The 15,939-nt window shown below is 35.7% G+C and overlaps 1 long non-coding RNA gene and 1 pseudogene across 1 annotated transcript; both read left to right on the top strand.

Moving 5' to 3' along the window:
- The first annotated feature begins 521 nt into the window (after positions 1-521).
- On the top strand, positions 522-8,745 carry LOC122202006. The gene is made up of 2 exons (XR_006194423.1): positions 522-827; positions 8,152-8,745. It is a non-coding gene; the product is annotated as an uncharacterized LOC122202006 (long non-coding RNA).
- Positions 8,746-11,728: 2,983 nt separating this feature from the next.
- LOC122198556 lies at positions 11,729-15,371 on the top strand (annotated as a pseudogene).
- The last annotated feature ends 568 nt before the right edge of the window (positions 15,372-15,939 follow it).

Raw genomic sequence — 15,939 nt, 5'->3', positions numbered from 1 at the left:
CACATACACAGCCCTTATGTTAGTGCTTTTTGTCTACCCTGCATATAATGAACATTTACATAGGTGAAAAGAGTAACATAAAAATTAAAAATAAAAAAGAAGGTGGAGCTATCCATTTGTAAAAGTAGTAAGTAAATAAATATAAGCAAGTCCTCCAGGAACTTTTAGTCGGGTTAAATGAGTATATTGTGTAATTTTGAGGTGGATCTAATGTGTGTTACCTTTGCCAGTGGCTAACAAGTTACCTCCTTGTGAAGTAAAATCACATCATCTATACTAAGCACACATTTATAAACATTTTGTATAAATGTTCTCACATTTTTGTTTTTGGTGGATGATGTGGAATCTCTGAGATCTTTGCAGAAAAATATGTCAATCAGAGTGTTTGGTTATTGTTTATAATGTAGAGAGGACATTTCTCTTTAAGCATGTGTTAGATCACAGTATTATAACATCATGAATAATGGCTAATGATGTCATGGAGCAGAATCTGAGGAAAGGATTCCTACAGAAGTGACTTATTAAGATTTTTAAGAAGACGGCCCAAGAAGAATCTGGTAAGAAACTGGAGAAAAGAAAAGCAGGATAAAAAAGCAGGAAGAAGCCAGTCCAGTCCAGTGAAGTGCTAGCTGCATTCATAAAACAGGGATCAAGACCATAAAAATCACTGCAGAGTTTGTTCTCCATTAAGGGCAGGGAGCTGGATTTTCATAATCCTCCGCTCGTCAATTGCTGGTGGAGAGAGGGCCTAACTCCAGGCACAGTTATCTCTTGGAACGTCTAAACATCTGGACATTTGGTACACAGAACCATTAAGGGGATCACAGGTGAATTGGATATTCTTTTTTTTAATGTTTATTTTCAGAGAGAAAGCATGCACATATGTGGGGGACAGGCAGAGAGAGAGGGAGAGAAAGAATCCCAAATGGGCTCCACGCCCATCACAAGCCCAAGGGGGCTCGATCTCACTACTGTGAGATCATGACCTAAGCCAAAATCAAGGGTAGGATGCTTAATGGACTAAGCCACCCAGACGGCCTAGTTGGCAAGGGGATCATAGATAATTTGGATAAGAGCACTGATTATAGCTGCTGGAAAGAAATTTCAAATAATTGAATTGGACAAGATCATGAAAGATATTATTCATTTTAATTGTGTAACATTGCCACCAATTAGATCTTTTTGATATTATATTTGATAATTATAAAGTACTGGGATAAAAGATCATAAATTCATTGATAAAAGTAATCAATGAATGGTAATGATGTTCCCAATATTAAGTAAGCAGAATCCATGAGAAACACCAGAATGATAAATCATTACATAAATGTAGATTCTTCTCAATTATGCTTTCTCATTGAGAGAGAAGTCATGGTCTAACATAAATGTTAACATTAGTTGGCTGAGGAATTAACATGAGAGGAGCAACCACTATATACTAGGCATTTTATAATCCATATCTCATTTAATTTTTAACATGATCTGTGTTAATAGGTGTGAATTTTCTATTTTAGGCCTGCAAAAACTGAGGGTCTAAAAAATTAAATACTTTGTCGAAGTTTCTGTTATTTTTGAGTGAATTCTGGATTCAGGTCTCAGTGCTAAGATCTGTCTCTTTTCAGTATAATTTTAAATATTTCCTAAAGTTCTGCTTTTGATCAAAAGATCTTTTGGATTAGAACTGCAAACTAAATGAAGCTGATTTAAGTCTCAGAATAGAAACTTTTCTCTTGGAATTTTAATCGTTTCTTTACATAATGGGGACTAAGCTACTGCTAGGACTTAGAATATAGATGACAAATATGAATCAAGAATCAACAATTGGGGCACCTGGGTGGCTCAGTCGGTTGAGCATCCGACTTCGGCTCAGGTCATGATCTTGCAGTTTGTGAGTTCGAGCCCTGCCTCGGTCTCTGCTGACAGCTCAGAGCCTGGAGCCTGATTCGGATTCTGTGTCTCCTTCTCTCTCTGCCCATCCCCCACTTGTGGCTCTGTCTCTCTCTCAAAAATGAATAAGTAAATGTAAAAATAAAATTTTAAAAAGAACCAACAATTAAAATTTTGCTGGTCAATAAGATCCAGGTATGAAAATGGTGTGCCTTAATAAACTTGTATCCATAAGATAAATTAGATAAGCCAATAGTTAATAATCCCTCTATCTCCTCTCATCTGCCTGGGCCTTAAGAGAAAATAACCTGCAATTATTAACTATGCTTTTTTTTAAATTATAAACAGATCTCAAGTTTTGGAAGATAGAAAAGATACAGTTAATAATGAGTGAGGCAAAATAATCAAGTCTTCTTTAAATATGTTGTGATACTTAGCCCATAATCTAGTAATAAAATGATAATTGTATTTTACTTATTGAAACTTGGACTCTGGAAACATTTCTCATACTTCGTGTATTCGATATGCTCCATATTGAAAACCAGTATGTACTTATTAATTTAAAATTTATAAATTTTCAAAAGGTAATAGGTTATTCATTAGGAATTTCTCTGCTTAGATTTATTGAGATAATTAAGACAGTATGACACATAAAAATAAATTAACTAATCATCAAAACTTTTCTTGTGAAGCTGATAATTCATTTTCACTTGCCCAGTTTCTTACCTTTCTTCTGCCTAGACAGGTTTTTTTTTTCCTTTTTTTTTTTTTTTTTTTTTGAGAGAGTATTTTAAAGTTTGATGTGAGAAGCTTTAAAAAAATAGTTGTGCCTTGTCAAATATTAAGAAGAGAAGATGAGAAGTGATTCATTTTAAGGCAAGAACAGCAGTGACAATGAGCTGTGAAGGGTTTTATTTTTATAATAGAACTAATTCAAGAAGTAACTATGGAAAAGTTGAAACCCCATGAGCTTGTAGAGCATATTGCTGTAATTATCTCTGCTTTGTCCTTCTTTCACAGAAATGAAATCACTTCAAACAAAACTATTTAAAAAAGAGACAAAGCCCCCACATGTAATATACTCAAGCCTAGAAAAAGTCAGTTATTTTAATGAATACAAAACAAAGTCTAATGAAATGAATGACATTGAGTAGTGTGAGAATAATTTCCACTTTTTTGCCTTCCTTTTAGGAAATGTCTTTATGCTTCATTTTTAAAATAATAATCTAAAAATAAAACAAGCTTTTACAATGGTAACTAGCATTGTTAGTAAATTGCAAATTCTTGTTCCCACACAAGAAAGTTATTTCTCCTTGTTCTTGTTCTATAGGGAAAACTTGCTTATTTCATTAATGTAATAAAACAAACCATTATTTCCAACATTTTGCTGTTAATCATTCAAAAGTTAACTTTTGATAGTAATTGACATAGTGTTTAAGTGGCATTTGTTCCAAAATAATTACCGGTAATTCTTACAAAATAGTTATTTATTTGGCAACTTGATGAAAGCAATAGAAACCTCTCCTATAAGGGAAATAATATGGAATTAAAAGAGGATGATAATTTATAATTAAATTAGATGTGATTAAAGATAAATATATATGATAACATATATATATATGATATATATAATTAGGTTTTATTGAGCTATAATCTGATGTAGTAAAATTCACTTTCTTTGATATAGTTTTGTGTTTCGAAATTACACGCAACCATGAAATTCTCACCATAATCTGGGGTGCCTGGGTGGGTCAGTCAGTTGGGTCACCAGCTCTTGATTTTCGTTCAGGTCATGATCACTTAGTTTGTAAGTTCGAGCTCCACATCAGGCATTGCACTGACAGCATGGAGTCTGCTCAGGATTCTCTCTCTCTCCCTCTCTCTCTGCCCCTGCTCAGCTTGCACTCTCTCTCTCTCTCTCAAAATAAATAAACTTAAAAATTTATCACAATGATCAAGATACAGAAAAGACCCATTACCCAAAAAAGATTCCCTCATGCTACCATTTTGCAGTCATTCCCTTCTATCCCCATGCCACCACTGATGACTCTCCTATCTATATACATTTGTCTTTTCTAGAATGTCATGCAAATGGAATTATGGAGAATGTAGCTTTTGAATAAGGCTTTTTTCATTTGAGATTCATCCATGCTACTGCACATTGTCAGCTGTCAGCAATTCATTCATTTTCATTCTTCAGTAGTATTCCACTGTAAGATTATACTGTTATGCCACAGTTTATCCATTTACCAGATAAAGTAATGCCTCCAGTTTTGGTTATTAGGATTAAAGCTACCTATAAACATTCATACACAGGTTTTTGTGTGAAAATAGCTTTCAACTCTTTAGGTAGATACTGTGAATGGTATAGGTGGTTAATATAAATGTAGCTAAGAAACTGAGAATCTGTTTTCCAAAGTGACTGTGCTACCAGAAAGGTATGAGAGTCCCAGTTGGTCCATGTTCTGTGCCAGAATTTGTAATTTCCATTTTAATGAACTTTTTTTCCATTCTTCTAGGTTCGTGGAAAATACTCTTTTTAAAATAAAAAGAAACAAGAACAAATTAATTGCTTAAATGGAGCTATTTAGTTGAACATAAAGACTAATGTCTAGAAAAATGACTGTCTTATGTTCTGAAAAGTAAAGCTAGCCCTATGCAGTATAAATTAGTAGATACTCTTATTACTTATAGTAAAGTAGCAATTCAAGATATTTTATGGTTATATGAATTGACAAATTTTGTTGTAGGGTACATCAGAACATCTAGGTTATTAGATATCTCAATAGCTATCTAAACTTACTCATTTCTTAAACAGGACATCTGCATAAAACAATATTTTTTCTCCTTTTAATGTAGGAAAATTTATTAAGAATCCAATATTTTTCTGAATTAAATTCCCATGAGCAAGTTAAAAAGAATTAAATTTAAAAGAAATACATGCCTTTCTTAAGCACCATAACATTTGGATCAAGGAGTGAATACTTTTACTCATATAGTATGGCTCAAATTACAAACAAAATTATTATCAGTTTCAAACTTCAATGTTAAGTCAACAAAAATCTCTAGAAATTAAAACAAGTAAAAAGTACCCTGATCCACAGCAGCTATGTTTCTAATATCAGTTAATAAGCAGAAAACATTACCAAAGTCTACTCTCTAATTCTAATTTTTAGAAAGTTGTATCATTTTAATCTCATCAGTGATGGAGTCAATCCTATTTCATGTTTTCATCTATTTAGCAGATATTCCAAGAGTGTAGTACCCACAGAGTAGCATCAACAAAGTTAGCAAGCTATTGGGGTGCCTGGGTGGTTAAGCGTCTGACTTCAGCTCAGGTCATGATCTCACAGTTCATGAGTTCGAGTCCCACATCAGGCTTGCTGTTGTCAGAGCAGAGGCAGCTTTGGATCCTCTATCTCTCTCTGCCCCTCTCTCCTTCTCTCCCTATCTCAAAAATAAATAAATAAACATTAAAAAATAATTGGCGAGCTACCTTCTCAAGATTATTTTAGGAATTCGGGAATCTGGCACTTTGCAAACCCCCCCCGCCCCCAGGATGTGAGGATGTGATAATTATATTTCCCTAATGTTGGATTGTGATTATATGCACCAAAAAAGTTAAAGAAAGAAAAAAATATATAAATAGGGTACCATATTGGAAAACACACTTGATAAAGAGCTTCAATTGGTTTCTTCAGTTTTTCTTCTTGAGATTCACTGCTATATGAGCGTTTTCACTAAAATATGTGGAAATTTTTGAGACAAATAATAACAGAGCCTGATCAACTTTTAGGGGTGATTCTATGTAATGGTTTCTTTGGTTAATTTCCATATCACTGACAAAAAGTATTGTTCATTGTATATAAAAATGTATTTAAATTTTGAAAAACTAATTAATTGTAATTATTTAGCATGATGATACAGAAATAGTAAAATTATTTAAGATAATTTTTCAATCTCAAGCTATTGTAGTCATCCTTTATGCAGAAGAAATGCATAGAACTGGGTTTTGTCACTATTTTTTCTCCCTTTTATCTTGAGTAATCATAAGCTATATCAGCATCATATTGAAATCATCAGGAAAACGTTTTCCTGAAAGTTACTGGATACTTCATGCAAAAATATTCAGTGAAAAATTGGTTAAATTTCCATACTTTTATCCTCTAAATCTCTTCCTCTTAATGAAGGAAATTATGACTGTCATTTCAGTGCTCCAGAGAGGCTTGAGTTTACCAGGGATGTGGTGGCATATTTTTTTATGTTCTAAGACTAAATTTAATGTGCCAGAATATAACAAGGGCACAAAGACAAGAGATGCTGATACCTGTCAAACTCAACCAAGTTAATTAGGATAAACTGAAATGAAGAAAGCTAATTGTGTCAGATAAGATATCACACTTTAATTATGTGTTTAAGAGGTATGATACTAACTTCAGTCCAATCCTTTATTATTATAAAAGTTCTAGCTACTTCCATAGGTGGAATTTGAATTTGTTTGTTCTTTTCATGATTTAAAAAGAGGTATAATATTCAAAAATCATATTTTGACACATAAGACTACAGGCTTATGCTCATGCTTATAAATTAGATAAGCTAACAAAACAAGGGTGACTTATACGCAGTTAGAAATAAAGCCTCACCCCAACATTTACCTTAGAGAAGAGACATATGGAAAATTGAAAATGATTATTAAGAACAAACTAGGAATAATTAACACCCCAAAACAGACTATCAGTTTTTCCTGCCAGTAGATACTCAATAAAATTGTGTTGAATATATTTTTAAATCATTTCCTATTAAATCTGAACTGAAACATGCAGTCACATAGTTAGTCCTACAGAATTGAGACTGAATTCAAAGTTCACTGTAAAACAAGTATCCATTGACAGATCATCCATCTAAAAATTAACTATCAGAGAGATATTTTTCTAGGAAAAAAATTCTCAATAAACAAAAGCGACTGAAGTTAATTTCTGTTTAACTTATATGGCTAATATGGTATATAGAAATGGTCAAGGTCTAAAAGACAAATTGACATTGAAATTAATATATCTTAACCTTTTTATCTTGTAATTACAGAATTTTTGGATAGAAAGGTTAAATTAATGAGCTGAGTTGCATATTTATTGGGTTGTAGAACAATGAGCAGAGTTTTAAGCTAGATGTAAGCTTGAAACCCACTCTGCCATCTATTAGCTAAATGACATGGGAAAAGTTAGACTATTTATCTTATAGTCTAAAATACGGATTCTTTTTAATGTAAGCCCAATAATTATTATTAACTACATCATAAGAACAGGAAGAGGCCAAGAAAATCCCAGGAACACTGGGAATTAGAGTTGATTCTTGCAAACATGAGTTTGAACTGCGGAGGTCCACTTATACGCGGATTTTTTTTTTAATAAGTACAGTGTAGTACTGTAAATGCATTTTCTCTTCATTATATTTTTCTTAAGATTTTCTTTAGCTTACATTATGGTAAGGATACAGTATAATACATATAACATATAAAATATGTGTTAATCAACTGTTCATGCTATCAGTAAGTCTTCTGATCGATAGTAGGGTATTAGTAGTTAAATTTTTGAGGAGTCAGAAGGTATTCATGGATTTTTTATTGCATCCGAGGGCAGGTTATGTGCTCCTAACCTTGTGTTACTCAAGGGTCAACTGTACTGACCATTTCACTCATAATTTCTCAGCTTCATTTTCTTTATCTGGGATAGAGACCATTTTTGGTTTGCCTTCCTAATCAAAAACATTTTTGGAAATAAGGATTACTTCTAGAGGCTGTACCTAATTTAGATCATGTGCCTTCCACGGAAGATATTATAAGGTTTAGAAATGTTAACATAAAGAATGGAATCATTTACTTATGGGGTCTAAAGTAAGATTATGAAAGAGAAAATCTGTCCAGTCTGAAAGCTCATAGGCGGCTTTCTGTCACAGCTCAGTGCCCTCTCTGCCAGTAGCTATTGACATGCTGAGGATCATGATCAGAATTATCATGAACCTTGGCAAACTGAAGAATCTGAAATTTCTGATACTTAAAATTAATGTGCTTTTAGGAAATGGTAACATGGATAAGGCAGGGGCTGGAATAATTAAGAAAGCCTGATCCCTCCAACTACTCATATGTACCTCCTGCTAATACTGTCTCAGTTGAATTAGTTTTGGCCCTCATTGTGAATTTGGTAGAAGATGTTTATGAAGACATATGCATTTGGTCTTCCTGTTACATTTCTCTCTTATTTATTTCAGAATAGATACTTAAAGTTGCTCTGTTAACTTGCCATGCTTGGAGTAGTGAATTATCATACCAGGACTCTTAGCTAGTCGGGTGAATACTAACTACAGGACACTGACTGGCTGAGAAGATGGAGTGAAACATCTCAGATCATTCAGAGACTGCCAGCAATGAATTTATAAAATAGCCTTTGAAGACAAAATCATCTGGTATGTATGCAACAGCCTGTCTTCAAATGATTATCTATGGAAACTTCAAACCCATTTTACTAACCGCTAGCATATCCTTGGCAGAGGGACACAGCATGGCAGGTGACTTGTTGAGACAACCTTTCCCTTCAGTTGCCATGCACAGCATTGGATCAGCAGGCTGTCTCCAACGCCATCCATTCCATGTGCCATTAACAACAACTGCCATGAACTGTGTTCATTCACCCACATTCAGTCTTCCCTCTCTCATTTAAATGAAAGGAATATCCCACACCTCTCACGACAAGGATTTGTATACTTCAGTAACTTTCAACAGCATGCTTTCAAAGTTTTCATTTTTCTCTCCCACATCAATTTAGTTCTGCCAACTGGAAAATACACTTTGGCATACAACTATAACCTCTTCTAGTGTTTCTCGTTATTTGAAACAAAGAAAGATTTTTTTCCTTCCTTTCCTCTTTCCTTCCATCCTCCTTCCTTCCTTCCTCCCAGGCTCCATGCCCAAAGCGGGGCTTGAACTCACCACCCTGAAATCAACAGTCTCTACTGACTGAACCAGCCAGGCACCCCTAGGTGTTCTTTTCTTAACCCTAAATTTCTTTTCCATCTCTGTAGTCCTTCTTCGTATTATTTCTCTGAAGGTTTGTTTGAAGATGTCTTCCCATCTTGCATTCATTCTTCAACACCCTTAGTCATTTCTCACTTGCACAACTGCAGCATTCTCCTTGGTTTTGCCTTGCTACCCCAAATTTCTTTTCCACTAAGCAGTCAGAGTGATTTAAAATTTTTAAATCACACTATTGCTCCCCTGCAATTGCCACCCAATAGCTTCCCACTAGGCTTTCAATCTGTCTTCCTCCCTCATAATCCTCAGATATGCTGATATATTTTTCCCTTAAACATGACAAATTTGTTCTAACAGGAATGTTGCACTTGCTATTCCCTCTAAGACTTCTCTTCATAATGCTTAGTATCATCCTCTTTCACTGTTCAATTTCAATGTTTCCTCTGAAGGAACTTTCTCAATCACTCTAAGGAACAATCCACCTGCAATTTCTATCATATCACCTGTTTAATTTTATTTGCCACTGTAAATTATTATGTGTTGATTTTTCCGGTTTACTAATGTGTCTTCTCCTATGGAATAAGCTCCAAAGGGAGAGAAAGTGTTCACAATTATCCCCCAAGTGTGTAGAACAGAGCCTGACATAGATGCCATTCAATATTTGTTTGAAGAATCCATTGTTATATGTAAACGAAGGTAAATATTACACAGTTACATTAAAAGCACACCTGAAGAAATCTGGCTAAGTTAGATACCTTTGGGGAATTTTTTTTGTCCAAAATAAAACAATGGGAAAGAAGTATTTTCTAATTTATTAACAAATCATAAGGCCATGGGTGACTTCTCTCTGAAACCTAGAACACATATTTTGCATCTTTATAACATGAAATCTCTCAGGAGATCAAAATAAAACAAAGAAAATAACTCAAGAAAACAAGGTTGTTATCCCTTGCCAACTAATGCACCATTTACTGTTACTTTAATGACACATTGCCAATTCTATTCACCTAAACCCCCCAAAAGTTCTATATGTTGTGAGATTAAATATGTTTTTAGAAAAGACAGACTTTTCTGAGATGAACAGATGAACGGTGGCATGGATATACTTCCTTACCTGCAGACCTTTGTAGATTATTTTTTAAAAGAATTTTCAAAAGTCATGGAGTAAATGATAAATTAAAGATAATTAAATCTTACAAAATAATTATGGATCTTTGAAGAAGTAATAAGTGTTTCATAAGGGACATATCATGTATCCAGAAATGTCCCTTTGATGAAAGGAAGGAGAAACATTTAACTCTCAAGTTGATATACTAATCAGTGTCAACGCTAACATTTTGGGGAAGTTAATGGAGATTGAATTCAGGAGGTTGAGCTCAGCGGAGGAGTTACAATGCCTGAAGTTAGCCATTTGGAATCGCACTGAAAACAAACAAAAACAAACCTAATGGCTGTTAAATAGCTAGTTTCACAGGGAGAAGGAAATATATTATCAAGCAACAGCTTTTAACAGAGGATAATTTATAATAAAAAATGTCAGTTTGTGATTTTAATATTACTGAGTGAGATTAATGAACTATTAGTTATTAAACATATTTCCATTTTTAAGCATCCAGAGAAAACAATTTGAACTTTTGAACATAGGAGTTTTAAAAGTCTTAACTGTAATGAAAAACAAATGATTTAATATTCTGCTTTCCTTTGCCATCAACTGTTGTAATAGAAAGTGAGAACATAAGAACGGCACAGGAAGTGATGGAAATGGTTCAATGATCTCTAGAGACAGGATTAATTTAATATCGGTCTATCAATCACACATGTTAACAAATCTGTACTTTAGATGTCAATTAATTGATAAAGAAAAAATTGAACATTTCACTGTTTCAGGATAGGAATATTCTTTTTTTTTTTTTCCTGGTATTTATTGCCTTGATTTCATAACACTGACATAAGATTCTACCAGGAAAAAGTTACAGCCGTGGCTGCCCACCCTATAGGTCACATGTGTTATGTGTCTGGTATCTTCCAACACTGATGATTACTACAGTAATGTTTGGTGGTGAGGCATTCCACAAACTCAAAAACTCTTTAACTCAAAGTGTTCAGATGAGCTAGCTCCATCACAGAATGTTTTAGAACGTTGATTATACAAGGAATCCTGTATTTCCAAGGGCCTGTCTATATAATTTTCTGTGACACCTATTAGAAGGCAAAGAACATGGTCTCCCATATAAAGACATAAGTTATTTAAATGTTTTTTTTAAAATTAACTATTTTATTTATTTATGTTTATCGATTTTGAGAGAGGGAGGGAAAGAGAGAAAGAGAGAGAAGGAGGGAGGGGCAGAGAGAGAGAATCCCAAGTAGGCCCCCTGCTATCAGTGCGGGGCTATCAATGCCGGACTCCATCTCACCAACCTGAGATCACGACCTGAGCTGAATCGAGAGTTGGATGCTTAACTGACAGAGCCACCCGGGCATCCCTTAAATCAATTCTTTTAAAATGTCACTCTTCCAAGAATTTTACAAGTAGTTTCTCATTTATCTTCATACCACTGGTAAGTATGAAGGAATACCGTTTTCGACCGTTGTACGGATATGGCTTATAGTTCCTTAATCGAAGGGTTTCATCATCAATAAAATGACAACTTTACCATTCTCAGAGTGGTGAGGGATAAGGAAGTGTACCTGTATGATGCACCTAGAAGGTAGTATTTGCACGTTAAATGGTATTTGCTTCCTTCTCCAACTATATAAAAGACAGCAAATTTAAAACTATGGTCTTTTCAGGAACCACAAATCTCTGAGAGCAGAGTAATGTTTGCCCCAGCTGCACAGCCCCTTGAGCTCTCCCTGACCTCTGAGATACAGACCGAGCAGAATAAGCCAGTTGGACTGTCCGAAAAAGGAACTGGTCTGCATGTTGACAAAAATGAGAACTTCTGTTCACCAAATAGCTCTATGAAGCTGCAATTAGCATCAGAAGCGTTACATTAAACTAGACTGCAGAACAGCAAACATAAATCACAGGCAGATAACTTAAAGCTTTTAATGCAGGCATTTATACCTCCCATTAACAAACCATGATGAAAATGGCTTATACATATAGAGAAAAGCAAATGCATCTATACAGACCCTATTAGTTTGATACCCTATTGATTTTTGCTGTTCCACATATGGGTACTTGATGAATAATTTACTTCATTATTACTAAACATGTGCTGACTTACTTCAGATGCCATTATTATGCAAATTATATGCCAAGACACTAAAGAGACATTTTGGTATGTTTGTGTTTCTCTTTGGATTCATTCTCTTTGGAGGATTTTCTAGTTATATGAAATTTGATGATGGGAAGCTGATTTTTAAATAGATTTATGCCCAACAGAAAACTACCACTGGTTTGGTTACCTTGTGGTCGAACTAAAGAAAAAACTGTTTCTATCTAAGATTATAATTCAAATTTAACTTATGAACCTATCTTTTGGAGATTTGGGTTATTTGATGTGCTAGTATACTACCTTGTAGAACTGTCAATATCAATACTGTTAACTAACTGGTATATACTGTCAACCGAGTTATTTTCAATACCCAAAAATCTCACCTTTAAGGATTTCATTATTTTGTAAACATGTAACAATAAAATATGTGAAAGTAAACACTTCCTACGATATTGTGGATGCACATTACAAATTTACGCACAGGAAATACTTTATGGTCCTCATTGAAAGTGTGCATTCTAATCATTTGTTTCTCCTCTATGAGCGTCTACCATACTGACACTTATTCACCCACCACTCTTATTTAATGTGTTCCATTGTCCTGATGCCCTTTTGCTTCCCAAGTTTCTCCTTAGCTATTTGCACAGTGACTGCACCATCAATCATTTATTTTCTTCAAATTAGTTCTGCATTTTGTGACTTTTCCTATTTGTTACACTTGCAATGTGACCTCTTCTATATGCCACAACTTTCTTTCAACGTAAGTGTAGATCCATAAAATGCATATGTATGCGTAAATACAATGTCCACAAAGTTTATCTGACGTTCTGTTTACAATCTTGTAAAAAATGATAATTGAGGTATTATCTACTCAATCATTTTTAGGACATAACTTATAGAACTAACAAAGTCACTAGAGGGCTTTCTTCTCCAGAAACAATGAACTTAGGCAAACACACACACAAATATATGCCCCAAGTCCCTTTGCTCTTTTCACAAGCAAACTAATTCATGGTACTTTACTTCACACTAAGGGAAAAAAGAAAAGAGAAGAAACAAAGCAATTTCTAAACTGCAAACCTATGCATATAAAATACACCACAGATTAATATTACTCTAATAGTTTACGCTTCTAATTATAGTCTGTTCACAAGGAAATCAATTACCTAGAAAATTTAGCCAAATAAAAACAGTCCAATAGGTTAACCAGTCTTATCAGTAATGGAGTTTGAAATCAAGAGGGGTGGGGAGTCGAAAGTAGGTAGAAGGTTTAGCTTTTCCTCATGAAGTCACTTAATTAAAGAAAAATGATACTCAAGGCTGTGACCATTTCTTCCAGGTGTTTTGTCTTTCAGTAATAGGTGAGTACAAGATTGTGAAACTCGGCTTGCTTACTGATGGCTTCACCTCAATTCCACCTGGAATGCGTAACTAAAATCTAGTTGTAGGTTACAGACAGAAAGAAAGCAACACAATCATTTCTAAGTATGGGGGGCTGTCTTTTATTATTTCACTTCTCTCCCACCCTCAGTGCTATTTGTCACAGTTACAAACATGAAGTGTGGGAAATCAAGTAGCTCTGTCCTGGGTTAGGAGATTATAGGGAACACATTGCAAAGGAGAACACTGCTTTCTGGGCTTGTTGAGAACAGTGGGCCACTATCTAGTTAATTAATGCGTATTAGGGGTTGGTTTTGCCTGTCCTCAAGAATTCCTTACACCATGCTATCTATGGAATATCTTATCTTGTTCCCCACCCTGCTTTCTGAATCTGCTCTTTTGTAGTCTTGGGAAGGCATCATTTCTCTTTTTTTTAATGTTTTTATTTATTTTTGAGACAGAGAGACAGTGCATGAGCAGGGGAGGGGCAGAAGAGAGAGGGAGACAGAGAATCTGAAGCAGGCTCCAGGCTCTAAGCGGTCAGCACAGAGCCCAACGCAGGGCTCGAACTCACGGACCGTGAGACCATGACCCGAGCTGAAGTAGGATGCCTAACCGACTGAGCCACCCAGGCGCCCTGGGAAGGCATTGTTTCTCTATATCTTCTTACTGGGACTTTGCTCACTGACATATTGTGCGATGTTTCCCTAAATGTATGCTTAATAAACCTGGGAGCTTGAGAGCAGCTTGGGGAGACTTCCCTGAGCCTCACTCTCACCTCTCTTGACTTGCATGGAGTCTTGAGATATTCTTTCTGCTGTCCTCAGCTTGGCTTTGCTGGACAAAGCCGAAAGCCAAACACACGGTGAAGCATTCAATTACAGTTGACTCTTCAACAATGCTCAGGGGTCAGGGGCAGTGACCTCTGTGCAGTCAAAAAGCTACTTATAACTTTTGACTCCCATAAAACTTAACTACTGATAACTACTATTGACCTAAAGCCTTACAAATAACATAAATGGTTGATTAACATATTTTGTATACGTATCATACATTGTGTTCTTATGATAAAGTAAGCAAGCTAGAGAAAAGAAAATCCTAGGAGAAAAATACATTTGCAGTAAGGTACTGTAAAAAGTCAGCCTATCCGTGAGTCCAGGGTCCTGCAGACCTACCCTTCCTTCAACAGTGTGGCCCCGGGATGCCCCTTCTTCCAGCCTTCAACCATCTTCCAACCTCTTTTCCGTTCCAAGCCTACAAACCATTTTTCTCAGTTGCCCTCTGCCTCCAGACCACACACCAGACACAATTTTTTTTTTTAGTTTACTCCTTATTTGCAATCAACCATAAGCTCACAGATTCTGTCAGACTTATTCCCCCAAGTTGGGGGCACAATCAAGCACCTGCTTAACATGCATCTATGGGCCATTTACACCTACCTTTCTCTGGGCTTCTATTTCGATGATGGAGCGCATAGGCCACTTCTTTCATGAGTCAGCAGAGGAGAAGCACAACGGTGCCAAGCATCTTCTGAAAACGCAAAACCAGCACAGCAACCACTCCCTCACCCAGAACATTCGGAAATTGTCCCAGGATGCGTGAGGGTAAAACCCAGAACGAAACTGAAACTGCCACAGTTCTAGAGAAAAATCTGAACCAGGCCCTTGGGGTCTGCATACCCTGGGTTTGGCCTGAGCAGACCCTCATCTCTGTGACTTCCTGGAGAACCACTTCCTAGATGAAGAGGTGAAACTTATTAAGAATGTGGTGACCACCTGACTCAACTCCACCAGCTGGCTGGCCTCCAGGCTGGGCGAGGAGAGTATATCTTAGAAAGGCTCACCTCCAAGCATTACTAGGAGCTTCCTAAGCCCAGCTGCTCTTAAACGGCTCCTTGGTCACCCTCCTGGTATCAGGGCTTCTATCTGAGCCTCTCCTGAAAGGCACTAGGTAGCTTTATAACCACCCTGGCCCCCTCTCCCAAGCCATGGAGCAAATGGAAACAATAAATCTTTCTCCAGGGGAAAAAAAAATGTCTATAAGTGGAACTTCACAGTTCAAACCAACGTCGTTCAAGGGTCAATTGTATTTGATAATTTATTCAAACAGCCACATGAAGAAAAAACAACTGCATTAAAGAATGGGTGTTGAACTGCAAAAAAAAAAAAAAAAAAAAACTGAAAAAGGTCATATAAATATAAAGAATGTGCTCTTAAAATATGGCAAAGATTTGTGAATAATGTTGAAGCCAGTAGTAGGGTGTTGTCCCACAAGCACAATATGCAAATAGGCAGAGAATACATGATTAAATCAAGGTATCACTGACCTTTCATCAGTTTGGGGAGCATAATTTATATAGAGTAAAATATATCCATATATAAAATACAGTGCGGTGCCTTTGGGCAAAGTATACACCTATATAACTTA

Source organism: Panthera leo, chromosome A1 (assembly GCF_018350215.1).
Source record: "Panthera leo isolate Ple1 chromosome A1, P.leo_Ple1_pat1.1, whole genome shotgun sequence".
Lineage (NCBI taxonomy): Eukaryota > Metazoa > Chordata > Mammalia > Carnivora > Felidae > Panthera > Panthera leo.
The sequence above is the reverse complement of the archived record's forward strand: the minus strand, read 5'-3'. Positions and strand labels throughout refer to the sequence as shown.